At 43.0% G+C, this 18144-nt stretch overlaps 1 long non-coding RNA gene across 1 annotated transcript; it reads left to right on the forward strand.

Moving 5' to 3' along the window:
- The first annotated feature begins 263 nt into the window (after nucleotides 1-263).
- LOC115459066 lies at nucleotides 264-14012 on the forward strand. Its single transcript, XR_003940197.1, has 3 exons — nucleotides 264-274; nucleotides 1467-1470; nucleotides 13928-14012. It is a non-coding gene; the product is annotated as an uncharacterized LOC115459066 (long non-coding RNA).
- Nucleotides 14013-18144: the final 4132 nt, after the last annotated feature.

An 18144-nucleotide genomic window follows, 5' to 3' on the forward strand; every position in this document is an offset into this window, starting at 1 on the left:
GCTGTCAATGGAAGTTTCCAGCTTATTTGTTTGGTGATTTGCATTTTTGGGATTATTTATACCAGAAATGGTCTTTATTTGCGGAAGCCAATGCTGGTCATGAGTCAGAGCCGCAGTTATATTGGGAGACCGCTAAGGTGGTATTAAGGGGTGACATTATTTCCTATATGTGTGCTCGAGTGCGTAGGCTATCCCAGGGCATAATCCACTTGGAGCATAAATACAAAATGGCGAAGTGAGCCCACAGGGCCGGGCCCTTCCCCTTAACTTATGAGTCTATGATATCTGCCCTTGCGGCCTTAAATTCATTGATTCATGAGTGTACCAAAAAGCATCTCTTTCATTGTACTTTTGTATTTCATAGGTTTGGTAACAAGTCTGTAAATTGTTAGCAAAAGCTACAAAGTCTTGTTCCAGTAATCGCTTCATTCTGTTCTTACTAGGCCCTGACGGTTCATGTGTCAGTCAATCTGCAGACATTGCTCAGTTGTTTCATGATTATTTTGCTTCTTTATATTCGGCACCTGAGCCTTATTCAGGTCCTTCTCTCTTAGACTATTTGGAAGATTCTGGTATGCCACGTCTCTCCAATACCACCTGAATTCACATAAGTACATAAGTATTGCCATACTGGGAAAGACCAAAGGTCCATCGAGCCCAGTATCTTGTTTCCAACAGTGGCCAATCCAGGACACAAATACCTGGCAAGATCCCAAAAATGTACAAAACATTTTATACTACTTATCCCAGCGAAAGAGATTCAACATATGATAAAATCTCTTAAAAGGGGAACTGCACCAGGACCAGATGGGTTTGCGGCTGAGTATTATCAAATGATGAGTTTGCAAGTGTGTGGCCCTTTGTCGGCTTTTTTTTGAGACTTCAATATCATCTGGCTCCTTTCCACTATTTTCGAATGAAGTCTTGATTACGTTATTGCCTAAGCCGGGTAAATCCTTGACATGTCCAGGCTTGTAATGACCTATATCGCTTATCAATGTGGATTTAAAGATTCTATCACAGGTGTTAGCAGATAGGCTTGCCTCTTATATTCCATCTATAGTAGGGAAGGGTCAAATGTGTTTGGCCATCTCGCAAAGTCATAACATCAATGAGCCTCTACTTCTGGTGAGCTTGGATGCAGAGAAAGCTTTTGACAAGGTGTGATGGGATTACCTTTTTTCTGTGTTGGAATATGTGGATATTGGGGGCTGGTTTTTACAGGCCATTTGATCACTTTACTCCAACCCCATGGCATCCTTAGTGGTAAATGGAATACGAATTTCTCCATTTTCAGTCGATAGGGGCACACGGCAGGGTTGTTCGCTGTCTCCTTTATTGTTTCTTCTTTATTTGGAGCCTTTATTTCGCACCATTCAACTTGACGTGGATATAATGGATATTACTCTGTCTTCTCTTTTGGTTAAAACTTTAGCAATCTTTATTTAGCTTACTCAATGTAATAGAGGAGTTTAGTTTTCTTTTCTGGTCTTAAATTGAATCTGCATAAGTCTGTGGCCTTTCCTATCCAGTCTTCGATTCGAGAATCTTGGGTGGGGGACTTTCCTCTTACATGGACGACTGGGCAGCTTAAGTATTTGGGTGTTCTTATTCCCTCGGATCTAACTTATTTATATGAGTTGAATATCGCTCCTTTGCTTGCTTCAACCCGGCAAACACTTCAAACATGGCAATCACCGCCCTTGTCTATCTCGGGTCGTATTGCGTTATATAACATAGTGTTAGTCCTGAGTTGGACATATGTTTTACAAATGCTACCTATTTTCTTTAAATATAGAGACGACAGGTTACTGACTCGTATGGCAGGGTAAACGCACTAGAATACCAGTTTCGCAACTTTTTCTCCCGAGACTTAAGGGTGGGATGGGGTTACTGAATGGCAAACTATTTTCGGCAGCCAGTGGTATGAGACACCTCACAGATTGGTTTCATAATACATCATATTTTTCGTGTACAGAGGAGAAGCGTTTACTTTCGCCTTTTCACTTTAGTTCTTGGCTTCACGCATTGCCCAGTCGGGTGCATACTCTGGCCCCTTTTGCAGCATTTTTGTTACCTTTGAGGCATGTCTGGCATTGGGTTTGTCGTAACTATGGTCTCCCCACAATGTCTTCACCTTTGTTGCCTTTGCGAGGTAATGTAGATTTCCTGGTAGGCTCCACCTCACGGATTTTTTTAGATTGGGTGGCTAAGGGCTTATTATATATATACCAGTTATATACAGAAGATAGATCTCTTAAGTCTCTAGAATGTTTGCAAAAAGAATATAGGTTGGGGAAGAGCGATTCTTTTTCATTTTTTCAGGTAAATCACTATATTAGGTCGCTCCCCTCCAATTCGCTGACTCCTGGGGTCTGGGAAAAATTTCTCACCATCTTTGGAGTAGATGCTCAGTTATCTATCCCACTTAAATACTACCATGGTGGTCTTCAAGATAACTTAGGGGAGTTTAACTATGAAATCTTAGCTAGTAAATGGAATTGATTGCTATCTATTACTCTCCAAGATCATAAATTAAAATCCTGTCTCTTGGGTATCCAGAAACTCACGGAAAGTGTTATGTACAGAGAAATTCATTATAAGTTTATTATGCGAATGTACATATCACCGCACAGAGCCTTCAGAGCATCATTGAGATCTGACGATGTATGTTTGAAGTGTTCCGGCTCCTCTGCAGACCTGGGCCATATGTTTTGGTTTTGCCCCTCAATTTTTGAATTTTGGAAGCGAGTATGTGCCCATGTGTCAGTAATGTTGAGGGTACATTGGCGTCCATATCCTCAGCTGAGGCCTTTTTTTAAATGAGTAATTCTTATTGCCAAGAGGGTTCTTCTGCAGTATTGGTTATCATCAGATGCTCCCTCTTTACAGCATTGGAGGTCTGCCATGATCCTTTTTTGTGCATTGCAACGCAGGGGAGTTGGTGATTTATCTTCTGCCAAGGGAGACATTTTTTGTCAGACATGGTCCCCGTTTTGGGATTTCTTGACTCCAGTGGCTCGCAGTAGGATTTTAAATTCTTAGTTCCTCCAGAACCAGCACCAGTTTTGTGTGGGGTTTGTGGGCGGTGGGGGGGGGGGTGAATGGGGTTTGACTTGTTGAAAAAGTGGGTTCTTTACGAACTAATATCATTTTGCTCTTGTGCATATTTGTTGTATTATGTATGACTCTAATAAAATTCTTCAAAACAATAAAATATTTCATTTTACCACAGATCAAATTATTGTGGGAGTCAACAATCTGTGAAACTCAGTACCACAAATTAGTAGCACCCACAGTATATGAATAACACAACTTGTGATCAACCTCACAAGTTGTATTACTCTGCTCCCCGGGAACATCTTAAAGGGACCATTCTTTACAAAAAGTCCCACATGAACTCCGATGTGGACTGGCTTCCTCCCAGTCTAACCCATCAGGACCCTCAAGTCAAATCTTTATAACCACTGATATACCTTGACCCCATAGTTAAGCTCCCATAACTCAAAGCGCTTGACTTCCAAGTCAAGCCACATATGCCACTTTAAAGCTCCCTGGGACCTCCTAGGGGTTTCTCTGGTTTCCAGTGACTGGGACTGGGGCAGGAATGATCCCCAAGTTGCTCCTGCCCCATCAGGATCTGGGCTCAAATGGCACCATTTAACCTATGTTAAGTGTTAAATATTGTACATTATTCTCTTAATACACCTCTGTAATTATCCCACCGCCAAATCAGAGAGTTTATATGCATAACATTGATTTATTGTGCATTTGAAAGCCACACGAATTCTTCTGAACCAAAAATATAAACCAAATGCACATCACTGCTAAGCAGAGAACAAACTTATTTCATAATTTGTTAAATCAAAGGTGTTCTTTGGTCTGTTAGGACTTTTTGGGTAACCTGACTTGGGGAAAATATCTCAACAAGAGTGTATACAATCATGCAGAATGTTGGTTTTCAGAGAAATGGCCTCAGGGTATCAGGTGACATAAATCAGAGCAACTAGGATAAAAAGGTAACCCTTAATGGACCATTTGAGTGGACCAACCAAATTGATGGTTATTCACTCAAATGAAACTCCTATCAAAGGCAGTGGGATGAGTGGAGCCTTTTGAAGTGGATTTAGGGGCCCTTTTACTAAGGCATGATAGACCTAACATGGGCCTACTGTGCACTAAACGGGCACTACCGTGGGATGCACTAAGGCATCCCATAGTAGTTTCCCACTCAGTGCACACTAATCCCACACTGGAAAATATTTTGTAGTGTGGAAGGCCTATGGGCACAGAGTAGGCACTAATCGGGTAGCTCAGGCACATTACCACGTGCTACCTGATTAGCATGGGAGTAGCATAGGAGCCCTTACCACCTCCTAAATAGGTTGGCAGTAAGGGCTCCCACAGTAATAGTGAAATTAGGACATGGCCATTACAGAAAAATATGACAAGGCAGCCATTTTGCCACCATGCTAAAAGTGGCTGCAGCGCATAAAAACCCCACTCGCTGACACTAGCACTAGCCACTTGTTAGCATAGCTTGATAAAAGGACCCCTTTAGTGCACTGAGTTAGCACATCAGGCAGGGTTTGTAAAACTCCTTGACCTTTCAATGCACAGCTGGCACTTTCAAGTCTTCTCCATACCTAAATATTCTCCCAGTGGGTAGTTATGAGCTAGTCTCAAAGTTTGATTTTGGCCTGATTGGAGAGCTATTATTTGTTCACAGAGGTCTATTGGGTCATTCAACAGAGGACATAATTTTTAAATATGCAATACTGGCCCCTTTTCAGGATCTTCTAACTTTTGGGGGTCCAGCTTTGGTCAAACATTTACAAATGCATGCATCAGGGTTTTGCCTTCAGCCCATATAAAGTTGTCGAGGGCTTTACCAAGTTGTCCCAGGTCAGTCCAAATTCATGAGTCCCAATTTCTTCTACCCGGAAAGCTGGTAGGGCTACCTGCCCTCTGAGATTTTGGGCGTTTTTTCCTGGGCAGACGAGTCTGAGAATGTTTTTGGTGATTACCTGACTCCAGCTTTCTATTGGACTCTAGACTCGAAGTCCTGGAGGCTGAATGATCACAGCATTCCACAGATTTTTGTTCACTCTTTCATTGCAGAAAATCCTATATGGCAGCCCCAATTAGTTCCTCAAAGTGGGGAAAATTCCTCACAATTGTGAGTGAATAAAGGCATCAATGGAAGTTGTGGGTTAATGTTCAGAGACACCATGCAAACATGAAATCACCACTGAACCAAAGCTCAAAGCACTCCTTATCTGTCAATGCTTCCAGCCCCAGAATGTCCCAACCATGCTCATTGTTTAAATGGATTACTTGGCCAGACAAACAGACAACGTTATTCATTAAAGTGGCCTACATTTTTCAAAAACCACTTAGACAGATGGCACCAATGATGACCTGAAGAGTAATAGAAGAAAGGCACCATTTTGTCTGTGGAAAGAATTTCTAGATGTAGATATAGATACAGTATCCTGTTTTATATGAAACTTGTCCCCAGATCAGTGGTTTGTCACCAAAGATCAGGATCATTTTATTTATTTGTAGCATTTGTATCCCACATTTTCCCACCAATTTGCAGGCTCATGAACAGTGTTTGAATTTATGTGCTAAAGATATTGGGGATATGAAAAAATTGTACAAGATTGTGACTCTAAAGTATAAAGTATAAAGCAGTCTCTGGAAGCAGTGTTAGTGAAGGAGAATAAGGACTGTAAAACTAAGCTTGAAGCTTTAAAAAAAATACTGCTGCAAGGGCAATGAATTTGCAGTTTACTAACTTTCCCAAGTTACCTCTGAGGACACCACCTGAAGCTTGTATTCACTATTTGAAGGAATGTTGCAAGTTGCTCTTGAAGCGATACCCCCTGGACACCCAGAAAAATTTGATGTCATTTTCGTTTGTAATTATTTTGCAACTAATGTCTTTAATAGTGTGCTCTCTTTGTACATAGGTCACCCAAAGTTAGATGTGGATCGCAGATCTGCTCGAAAACTAATTGGCCAGTTAGGTGCTAACAGTCAATTATTGGCATGAACAAGCACTTAATTGGCAGTAATTAGGAGTTATGAGTGGGGGGAAGGGAGAAATGGGACTTGATATACCACCTTTCTGTGGTATTTTGCAACTACATTCAAAGCGGTTTACATATATATATAGGTACTTATTTGTACCAGGGGCAATGGAGGGTTAAGTGACTTGCCCAGAGTCACAAGGAGCTGTAGTGGGAATTGAACCCAGTTCCCCAGGATCAAAGTCCACTGCACTAACCACTAGGCTACTCCTCCACTCAGAGTGGATCTGCCCTACGCCCTACTCTATAACATATGTGCCTAACTTTCAGCTCACCCAACTCCAAAGTGAGCAGGCATGGACACTTTTCCCCTAAGCTGAGCGGGAGTCCTCCAATTGCATTGCTGCTAGTGGGGGGTGGTGCTTAAATATTGTGTTTTCAATCAATAGGGACAGGCAGAGTCCATGGAGTCCTGCAGAGCTTGCTTGTCTCTCACTATTAAAAATGTGATAGTGAAACAGCACCCCCCACTATCAAGACTGTAGGTGGAGGACTCCTGCTCAGCTTAGGGTTGAACAGTGCCCATGGGAGGGGCATGGGTGTGTCATGAGTAGTCCCAGAATTTAGGTAGGGTGTTATAGAATGCCTGCATTTCCACGCCTAACTGCCATTAGTTGAGCATGAGCATTTATACCAGCCTTTGACAGACCTAAATGCTTGCGCTCGAAGGTAGGTACAAAATGCATACTAAGCTAGTACCACAAGGAGTGCCCTTTACAGAATACTAGCTTAGGGGCCCTTTTACTAAGCTGTGGTAAAAAGTGTCCTGTACTAGTATGGATGAATGAAATTAGCACATGCTGAGCCATTTTTTACCGAGGTGGGTAAAAAGGCCTTTTTTAATGGGGCAGTAAATGGCCTTGCGCTAATGTTAAAAGTAACACATGGCAATTTACTGCCAGAGCCCTTAACATGAAACAGTGGAGTGGAGGAGTAGCCTAGTGGTCAGTGCAGTGGACTTTGATCCTGGGGAACTGAGTTTGATTCCCATTACTGCTCCTTGTGACTCTGGGCAAGTCACTTAACCCTCCATTGCCCCTGGTACAAAATAAGTACCTGAATATATGTAAACCACTTTGAATGTAGTTGCAAAAACCTCAGAAAGGCAGTATATCAAGTCCCTTTCCCTTAGTGTCACCTATTTACATGGTGGTAAGGGCTCACATGCTACTCCTGTGGTAATCAGACAGTACACATTAATGTGGCTGTGCTGCTGGAAACACCCCCCACAGTAGAAAATACAAAAGTATTATCTTTTGGAGGAAACAGCGCATACCAACTTCAAAACTATCACAGGGTGCCCATGCTACCCCTGTGGTAGTGTTGATTTAGCACACACTACCTGCGTGTTAACCCTACCATGGCTTAGTAAAAGGGCCCCTTAGCGTGGATTATCTCAGTACCATTTATTGAATCTACTGTGTAGTGCACACTCTTTCCCAATAAGGTGCACATGCATGATAGTTTGTACATGTGCCCTAGAAGGAAAGAAATGTGCACTGGCGAAGATTATATATATGGCGCCTGGAAAATCCGCATGGACATCCCAGCACCTAAAACTATGTGAATCCATTTATACCAACGAAAATGTAACATAAATCCCTGCACATAGATTTATGCACACAGGCCATATTGTATAACAATGCGCCTAAATTTGGGAACGCTCACAAAATGCCCATTTTCCTGCCTATGGCCATGCCCCTTTTGAACTGCACACTTTAGAATTTAGGCACAGTTCATCACAGTATATGCTTAGCGAGTTATGCACGTAAATCCTAATTATTGCCAACTAGTACTCATTGCTTGTTAAGTGCTGTTAACAAAGCTGATTGGCTACGTGCATTGTTATTGAATACGCTTAGATTTCAGTGCGGAATTTTAGTCACAATATATAGAATCCAGCAGATTATGTGCAAAAGGACACACTATTACTGGGGGATAACATTCAAAATGATGGCCCATCCCTACCTCCTGTTACTCAAATATATATTTGCCTTTTGGAAAGGGGGAAAAGGGAAAGAGAAATGGGACTTGATATACCACCTTTCTGAGGTTTTTGCAACTACATTCAAAGTGGTTTACATATATTCAGGTACTTATTTTGTACCAGGGGCAATGGAGGGTTAAGTGACTTGCCCAGAGTCACAAGGAGCAGTAGTGGGAATCAAACTCAGTTCCCCAGGATCAAAGTCCACTGCACTGACCACTAGGCTACTCCTCTATAACCACTGAAATAGAAGGTGATGGTTCTGCTGCCTTGGATATTTCTGATATTTAGGAATCTTCAGACACCAATTTGGCTATGACCTTTACCTTAGTTGTCTCATTTGCCGTGAAAACAGATCGAGATTGGCTGTAAAATCTGTTCTTCAAACACAGACATGAACTGTTTCATGTAAGACCAGGATGTTCTTTAATGTTACTAAGGAGATTAAGAAATGCAGAAGAGAATTTCTTTTTCTTACGTCCTAATGTGCGGTATGCCAAATGTATGTACACCACATTATTGCGCTTTGAAAATGTCACTAGAAAACTGAAAATAGTAGAGAGACTCTCGGCATAGACAGCGTCTATTGCGGTAATGGACCCCTGATGAAGGCAAATTCACTGCCGAAACACTGAATTGTTGGGTTGGTACCTTCTGTACTCTACTTTTGTTTTGCTGCTAGAGAGAACCATTGAATACATCCTGACTTATGGGTTTCGCTCCTTCTGTCCTTCTCTTTTGTTTGCCCTGTTCTTTGGAAGGATTTTGCTTTCCTTTTTTTGTTTGATTTTGGTTGTGCTGATTAACATAGACATGCCCACTTTCTTCCCCAGACATGCCCCCTCCCCTCCACAGTAAAAATTAAAATAATTTTTTACCACATGCTGTGCACAAGCTAACCCAGAACTTACTGCAGGGACCTGAGCGCTTACCATAGTTTGATAGAAGGACTCCAGTAAAAGTAAGTTAAGAGTCCCTCTTTACAAATAAATTCCCATTATTTCTACCAGCAGAAAATCATTGTTGCTCAAGACAGCATTCCAGGTCTCCAAGACATCTGCAAGGAATAAGCATAAGAAATATTTGGACATGCATGGCCTACCAAGCTAATTTACATATTTTGGTTATCCTGAAAATCAGATCAGTTGGTGGCCCATGAAAACCAGAGCTGGAGTTCAGTGGCTTACATAATATGTGATTATGGGGTAAATTCTATAAATGGCACCTAAGATAATTGGTGCCGAAAAAATTGTTTAAGCTGTATTTTATAAGCCATGCCTAAAGTTCAGCATGGTTTATAGAGTACATGCTTAAGTGGAAAGTCACATGAAAATTTAGGCACAGCCATTTGCACCAACGAAAACGTGTTGCAAATGCCGGCACCTAAATTTATGCGCTGAATACCATTATTCTGTAGGTAAACATGTAACTGGAAGCCATGCCTCCATTCCTCCTGGCAATGCCCATGACCCTCCCATTTCCATGCCCTCTTTTTTGGAACATACATAAAGTTTAGGCGCAGATCCCACGCCTAACTTTACACGCGTTGATTGCAATTAAATTTAATTAGTGCCAATAATTGCTTGTTAAAAAGAAAATTACTGTCACTAAATGGATTGTTATTCAATTAAATTGTGTGAGCAAATCAGGAACACACCTAAATTTGCATGCACAATTTTTGCTGGCCTTTACAAAAATCTGGGGTATATGACCTGCTTAATAAAATCTTACTGGATGATATTCAGCCCACAGCAGTTAACGGTTTTAAAGCTACTGACAGCTGCAGACTAAATTTCAATGCCAAGAAATATCTGGGCACCAGCACAGACTATCCAAGTTATTGGGGGACCTGGAAGTTATTTGAGTTCTGGAAAATATTCAGGGCCTCTTTTATCAAGCCATGCTAGCAGTCCCTGGTGCAGTAATGACAACAAAGCCCATTCACTTTGAATGTACTTCATTGGCATTGCCATGTGGGAACTGCTGGTGTGGCTTGATAAAAGAGGCCCTCAGTGCAGTACCCACATAGCTAACCAGGCATAAGACTGCTTTTTATATGGTCCTATTTCCTTGGTTAGTTATGCTGACATCGGCACTGAAAATCATCTGAGTCTGCCCAACTTTGACTCCAGACCACCCTAATACTACCTGGATTTTTTTCAGTATATTAAAAGCAGGAAGCCGGCAAAAGAATTGGTTGGGCCGCTGGATGATCGAGGGGTAAAAGGGGCGATCAAGGAAGACAAAGACGTAGCGGAGAGACTGAATGAATTCTTTGCTTCGGTCTTCACCGAGGAAGATTTGGGTGGGATACCGGTGTCGGAAATGGTATTTCAAGCAGACGAGTCGGAGAAACTTACTGACTTCACGGTAAACCTGGAGGACGTAATGGGGCAGTTCGGCAAACTGAAGAGTAGCAAATCTCCTGGACCGGATGGTATTCATCCTAGAGTACTGATAGAACTGAAAAATGAGCTTGCGGAGCTACTGCTAGTGATATGCAACTTATCCTTAAAATCGAGCGTGGTACCGGAAGATTGGAGGGTGGCCAATGTAACGCCCATTTTTTAAAAAGGCTCCAGGGGAGATCCGGGAAATTATAGACCGGTGAGTCTGACGTCGGTGCCGGGGAAAATGGTAGAGGCTATTATCAAAAACAAAATTACAGAGCACATCCGAGGACATGGATTACTGAGACCAAGTCAGCATGGCTTTTGTGTGGGGAAATCTTGCCTGACCAATTTACTTCAATTCTTTGAAGGAGTGAACAAACATGTGGACAAAGGGGAGTCGGTTGATATTGTGTATCTGGATTTTCAAAAGGCGTTTGACAAGGTACCTCATGAAAGGCTACAGAGGAAATTGGAGGGTCATGGGATAGGAGGAAATGTCCTATTGTGGATTAAAAACTGGTTGAATGATAGGAAACAGAGAGTGGGGTTAAATGGGCAGTATTCACAATGGAGAAGGGTAGTTAGTGGGGTTCCTCAGGGGTCCGTGCTAGGACCGCTGCTTTTTAATATATTTATAAATGATTTAGAGATGGGAGTAACTAGCGAGGTAATTAAATTTGCTGATGACACAAAGTTATTCAAAGTCGTTAAATCGCGACAGGATTGTGAAAAATTACAAGAGGACCTTACGAGACTGGGAGACTGGGCGGCTAAATGGCAGATGATGTTTAATGTGAGCAAGTGCAAGGTGATGCATGTGGGAAAAAAGAACCTGAATTATAGCTACGTCATGCAAGGTTCCACGTTAGGAGTTACGGACCAAGAAAGGGATCTGGGTGTCGTCGTCGATAACACACTGAAACCTTCTGCTCAGTGTGCTGCTGCGGCTAAGAAAGCGAATGGAATGTTGGGTATTATCAGGAAAGGTATGGAAAACAGGTGTGAGGATGTTATAATGCCGTTGTATCGCTCCATGGTGCGACCACATCTTGAGTATTGTGTTCAATTCTGGTCGCCGCATCTCAAGAAAGATATAGTGGAATTGGAAAAGGTGCAGCGAAGGGCGACTAAAATGATAGCGGGGATGGGACGACTTCCCCATGAAGAAAGACTAAGGAGGCTAGGGCTATACAGCTTGGAGAAGAGACGGCTGAGGGGAGACATGATAGAGGTATATAAAATAATGAGTGGAGTGGAACAGGTGGATGTGAAGCGTCTGTTCACGCTTTCCAAAAATACTAGGACTAGGGGGCATGCGATGAAACTACAGTGTAGTAAATTTAAAACAAATCGGAGAAACTTTTTCTTCACCCAACGTGTAATTAAACTCTGGAATTCGTTGCCGGAGAAAGTGGTGAAGGCGGTTAGCTTAGCAGAGTTTAAAAAGGGGTTGGACGGTTTCCTAAAGGACAAGTCCATAAACCGCTACTAAACGGACTTGGAAAACTCCAGAATTCCAGGAATAACATGTATAGAATGTTTGTACGTTTGGGAAGCTTGCCAGGTGCCCTTGGCCTGGATTGGCCGCTGTCGTGGATGGGATGCTGGGCTCGATGGACCCTTGGTCTTTTCCCAGTATGGCATTACTTGTGTACTTGTGTACTTGTGGATTATAACGGGACAGTCAGAGCTGAAATTCAGTGGTACTATGTGATTTATTTCCACGAACATTGGCAGCGAGCCAACTCAGCATGATTTAAGCAGGTAGGAAAGGCCTGCCTAAACCATGGTGCACATCAATCCCTTAATTAACATGTTCAGTCATAATGGAACAAAACAAAAACGTCCAGGACTAAAATTAAGATGTTTTGAGCTAGACCTGTTTTAATAATGACTAAGCCACAAAAAAGTCCCCTAAATGACGAGATGACCACTGCACACATGGGCCTCGACTAATGAAACCTAAACTAAAAGTCGCTGTGCTGTTACAGTGGCTGACATTGCACCACATATGGAGTGACAGCTGATATCATATCTCCACAGAGAGGCTAATTCCTAAGGAACTTATCATCCCATATATACTGTACTACTATGCAAGATCATAACTGCAGTACTTGCAATTGCATTACATACACAAAAAAACAAGAATGAAAAGAATAGCCCCCCCCCCACACACACACACACACACACTCACACACACACACACTCACTACCTTACAATCCCTGGTGGTATAGTGGTATATTCAGGGCAGGAGTTGTAGGGCTAATAAGGTGATTAGCTAATAATTACTCTGGTTAGAGTTTATGCCTTGTCTCGTCTGTTTGGAGTATGATTTGCCCTAAAGTGGTCCCAAAACAAAGAAAAGGGTTCTCACGAAAGTTTTGCTGGCAATATAGTAACATACATAGTAACATAGTAGATGACGGCAGAAAAAGACCTGCATGGTCCATCCAGTCTGCCCAACAAGATAAACTCATATGTGCTACTTTTTGTGTATACCTTACCTTGATTTGTACCTGTCCTTTTCAGGGCACAGACCGTGTAAGTCTGCCCAGCACTATCCCCGCCTCCCACCACCGGCTCTGCCACCCAATCTCCACTAAGCTCCTTAGGATCCATTCCTTCTGAACAGGATTCCTTTATGTATCCCACGCGTGTTTGAATTCTGTTACTGTTTTCATTTCCACCACCTCCCGCGGGAGGGCATTCCAAGCATCCACTACTCTCTCCATGAAAAAATACTTCCTGACATTTTTCTTGAGTCTGCCCCCCTTCAATCTCATTTCATGTCCTCTCGTTCTACCTCCTACACCTCTCCGGAAAAGGTTCGTTTGCGGATTAATACTTTTCAAATATTTGAACGTCTGTATCATATCACCCCTGTTTAGAAGAATGCCACACTACATATACTACAATTTATTGGTAATATATAGATATCTAAAATAGAAGGATAGATATATTAGTATGGCAAAGTAATAAGGAAAAATGTGCAGCAAGACTTATCAGTACATGGTAGAACAATAAAATAGCAATATCAGTGCAAATACTAATTATTCCTGAGACATAACTACTGGTGCTAACCTAAGACCACATGCCAAAAGGTTATGACTCACTTGGAACATGGCAGTGCTTTATATCTCACCCCAACTATAGAACTATAGGAAGGATAACTAACCTCATCCTGTAGGCTGCCTGTAAAAGTCCTTTGGCTCCTGTGTGGCAGGTCTTTCTTTTCCCTCTCAGATTCCAAGCTGACAAGGCCATGTAGGTAGACTGCCTGCTCCATTGTGTCTTCAGTGGGTATTCGTTGTGGAAGGCTATCTGCAAGGAAGTTGGAATGCACACAGCTCTTCTCTGGAACTAAATTAGTTGAAGCAAAGATGCTACCCGGTACTGGTTCTTACTCAGTATGGCACGTTTGTAGTTCAGTTCCTTTATAAGCAATTTAGAGGTATTTTCCTGCTATCTCACCTTTGTTGGTCGGAGGCCTGTTTAAGCCTGAACCATCTTTTGCTGAGCTACTATGGATTCTACAGCCTATGGCCTGTATACAACAGAAACCAGCTTTCTACAAAGGAAAATTACTTTTTGGCACAGCCGTACTGCTGACTTTATCAAGGACGTACGTCTACGTGCATTGGCCATCTACCTTGTCTCCTGGGAGCATGCAGAAGAGTGAACTTCTCAGGAACAGTGTCTTCGGTAACAACTATGAACAATGGAGGGGAGCTCAGCTACTACAATCAGACCCATGACTGATAAGTTATTCTAGCTGGATGCACACAAGCCCTCTGCCATGACCATGGGTTATCAGCTAGACAGAGACACCCGGTTGGTGATTGGTCCATGTGTCACCTGACCGAGAGCAGAGCCAAGGATGGAGGATGGGAGGGAAATCAGAAGTTCAGGAGGAAAGAAGAGAAGAAGATTTGCCTGGTGGATAGATCTCTCTCTCAGAGGAGCTAGAGAGACTGATTTTTCCCAAAACACCAGTGAACTGAATTCTTTATGATAAAAGCTGACAAGATCAGTTCAGTTACGGCTCTGTAGCTTCCCCAAAGTCTGTATAACCAGTGCACAGAGCAAGGAACTTGGACTTTATTCCTGAACAGAGATAGACTCGCATGTACCCTGCTGGAATCTCAAAGGAGGAATCCAATTCATCACCGGAAGTCCGGAACCTAAAGACTGCGAAGGGTGAGAGAAACAGGATTTTCCTTCCTATAGTTCAGGGTTAGCTAGTTTATGGGTTTTGCCTGTAATTTTGGTTATAACAGGACCTGTGGTTAGCCTAACTTGCTGCTAAGTGTTTGTAATCTTTTCTCAGGAAATTATAGTTGTACAATTACTCATATATATTCATATATCTATTGGTTTAATCATTATTTTGGTATAATTGGTATAATCATTATTTTGTTAGTGTACAGAGTTTTGTAACTTTCTTTGCATTTTGATATATTGTTATTTTTATATCTATAATAAATAATATATTTCCATTTTGCCATTATTCCTTTCAATGGTACAGTCTGTCAACAGAGTTTAGGCCAATTAGGTACTTTCATGTTCCTTAGCAAACGAGTCCAGAATAATTGCTGAATAAGTGATTTTCTGCTAACCCAGCGTTTCCCAAACTGTGCACCATGGCACCCTGGTGTGCCACAGTGAACTCTCAGGGGTACTGTGGCACATCTTGACCTCCCTCCTACCACCCACAGTCCAGCATCACTCCCTATTTTCCCCTCCCGCAGGTCCGGAATCTGACACTTCTTCCCACACCACCGCTGCAGTGCTTGCAGCTTACATTTTCGGGCCATCCGTGATTCACACAGGCACTGCGGGGACTTCCCTCTGCTGCATCTATCCCTCACAACAGGAAGTTGCATCAGAGAGGGCCAGATGCGGCAGACTGGAAAGGCCCTGGAGTGCCTGCTTGTGTGAATCGCAGATGGCCCAAAAATGTAAGTTGCAAGCACTACAGCGGCGGCGGGGGAAGGAGAAGGAAGCAGCAGTGATCCTGGACCTGCAGGAAAGAAGGTAGCGAGTGATGCTGGATTTGGGGAAGGCAGAGGTATGCTTGATTTATGAGAGGAGAGGGGCTGCAGGAAACGGTGTGTGGACTTTCTGGAAAGAGGGAGCTGCAGGGAAAGGAGACCTATGTGGTGGGGGATGTGGAGACCCATGTGGCTAGGGGGGTGCAGAGCTCATGTGGCCGGGAGGGTGCAGAGACCCTTGTGGCTGGGGGGGGGGGTAGGTACCATGAAAAATTGTTCAGACACTAAGGGTGCCGTGAACCGAAAAGGTTTGGGAAACCCTGTGCTAACCTAAGTACCTCTACAGCACTGAGGGCTTTAGCCCCTCAGTCATACTCAGAGGGACTACATATTGTCTAGTAAAATAGCACCCATCAGAGAAAGGCATCTGTCTTTCAGTCTAACAGGCTAACAGCCTGTGTAGCTCTTCTGTCTAACTCCTTGAGTAGACTCCCCCAAGTCTCTCAGTTGGTGTCCCTCATATAGTGCACATCGTATCGCATATGTAACAGTTCTCTGATTGAATGAGCTGGGCACACAAAGATGCTGGCATGAAATGTGCACATGGACAGTGGATGGTAAAACTTTGGTCCAATAGGATCACTGAGCTAACCAGATGGTAATTGTCATTAGCTGGGTATAGGAATGCCTGTGCAGATGATATAATGAGGCCCCTGGCCTTGGTGATGTCCTCCTTATCAGAGCTGGTACTGCTGGCACCCTACAAGAGATGGGAAGCCAAAATTACCACATACTAGTGTCAGTATAAACAATGTCAGTGTAAGTCACCTTTCTGTAGCATCACACTAAAGAGAAAAAAACACAGATGTCCACTGGAATGTCAGTCTATTGCTGTAGGAAGTCTTCTAACACCCATGATATTGTCTTAAAAAGATGGTTCCTGGCCTAGTCAGAATTTGGTTCATAGGCCTCAGTTAAGCAATACAGGCCTTATGCATACAAACAGGTATGGGCAGTATATCCCATTACAGAGTGATCCCCAGTCACTCTTGTTCATGTCAGCTCCACTCTCAAAATGGCTGCCGTGACCTCTTCCAGCAGTCTCACAAGATTGCCACTAGAGATCATATCAGTCATTTTGACAGCAGAGTTAGAATGAGCATTAGCAAATGGGGATAACTCCTTACTGCACCCCTAGACCACCAGGGATTATAAGATAGGCCTAAGGAGAGCATCTACAGTTGGGCATGGAGAAGAGGTAATTCCTGTTCAGAATGGAGGGGCGTGGCTGGTGTTAGACATTCAGGGGTCCAGGGAAGAAACTGGGGAGGGGGCACCAAAGCTGGCCTCCAACCTATGTCTCCTTTAACATGAGATAGGCTTGGGAGTCCCTTGTAGTATGGGGTCCCAGGGCAATTGCCCTGTTTGCCATCCTCTAAAACCGGCCATTGAAAGGGGGCGAGAGGGAGGGAGACAAACAAGATAAAGCACAAATTTTCAGCTTCTACCAAAAACAAATGGTCAGTTTCGGCCAAAACCAAAGCCATAGCCATAGCCTTCCAGCTGAACCCAAAACCAGGCAGAAAAAGGATTTGGGGCCAGTTTTGTCACTGTAACCAAAAGTAAAACTGAAATTCAGTTGGGCTCTATTTTGAATCTGGGACTTCAATGGAACATGAGCAACTGGGGCTCACTCCTGCTCCCCACTAAACACCAGAGATCCCTGGTAAGAGCCATGGGTGAAATTGAGGGGGGTTGGAGGATCAAGGATCCTTGTTTGGAGGGGTTGTGGTTTGGGGATCCTTATCTATGGGGGATTGGAAGGAGTTTCCATGTGGGCAGAGGGGATTGAAAGAGTTTGTCATGCAGGAAGGGGGAAATCAGGAGGTATTGCCATATTGGGAGAGATCGGAAGGAGAGTAATATTTGGAGGGGGTTTGATAGTGGGTTTATGCTGTAGGGATAGTTGTCAGGAGAAGGTGAAAACATGGCTGTTATCAGGTACTATGGTTTCAAAAATCTTCTCTGTCATCCAAGTAGGGTAATGCTGCACGGGATTTCCCCCCCCCCCCCCCCCCCCCCCCCCCATGTACAGCTTTTTCAAATCACTGTGCCTGTTGTATATGGAAAGCCTTAAACATGGAGCCCTGCAAGAGACTCTACATTTGACAGAGACTCTTGCAAAATACTATGGAAATTCTCCATGCTCTGAATTCCTCTCTCTACTTACTATCTAAAATCTGCCTTGCTGTGTCATAATTTTAGAAGAGGCTAAGATAGACATGAGGGAAGCCACTGCTTGGCCTAGGATTAATAGCATGGAATGTTGCTGCTATTTGGGTTTCTGCCAGGTACTTGTGACCTGGATTGGCCACTGTTGGAAACAGGATACTGAACTAGTTGGATCATTGGTCTGAACCAGTATGGCTATTCTTATATTCCTATGTTCATATGTTGCAATTAGCATTATAGAACCAATAGTTGTTACCATTTTCTACAAATTTCAGCTCCATGTGTTGATTCTACTGAGTCACTTTAGTTAATTTAGAATAGTAGCAAGCAAGAAAAGATATGTAAGTCTAAGATTGATATTTTATCCAGAATGATTTGTCATAATAAGAACCTCATTTTACTTAGAATGTAGAGATCATAAATAACATGTCCAGGCGGGGATCCA

Source organism: Microcaecilia unicolor, unplaced genomic scaffold (genome assembly GCF_901765095.1).
Source record: "Microcaecilia unicolor unplaced genomic scaffold, aMicUni1.1, whole genome shotgun sequence".
NCBI classification, from domain to species: Eukaryota; Metazoa; Chordata; class Amphibia; order Gymnophiona; family Siphonopidae; genus Microcaecilia; species Microcaecilia unicolor.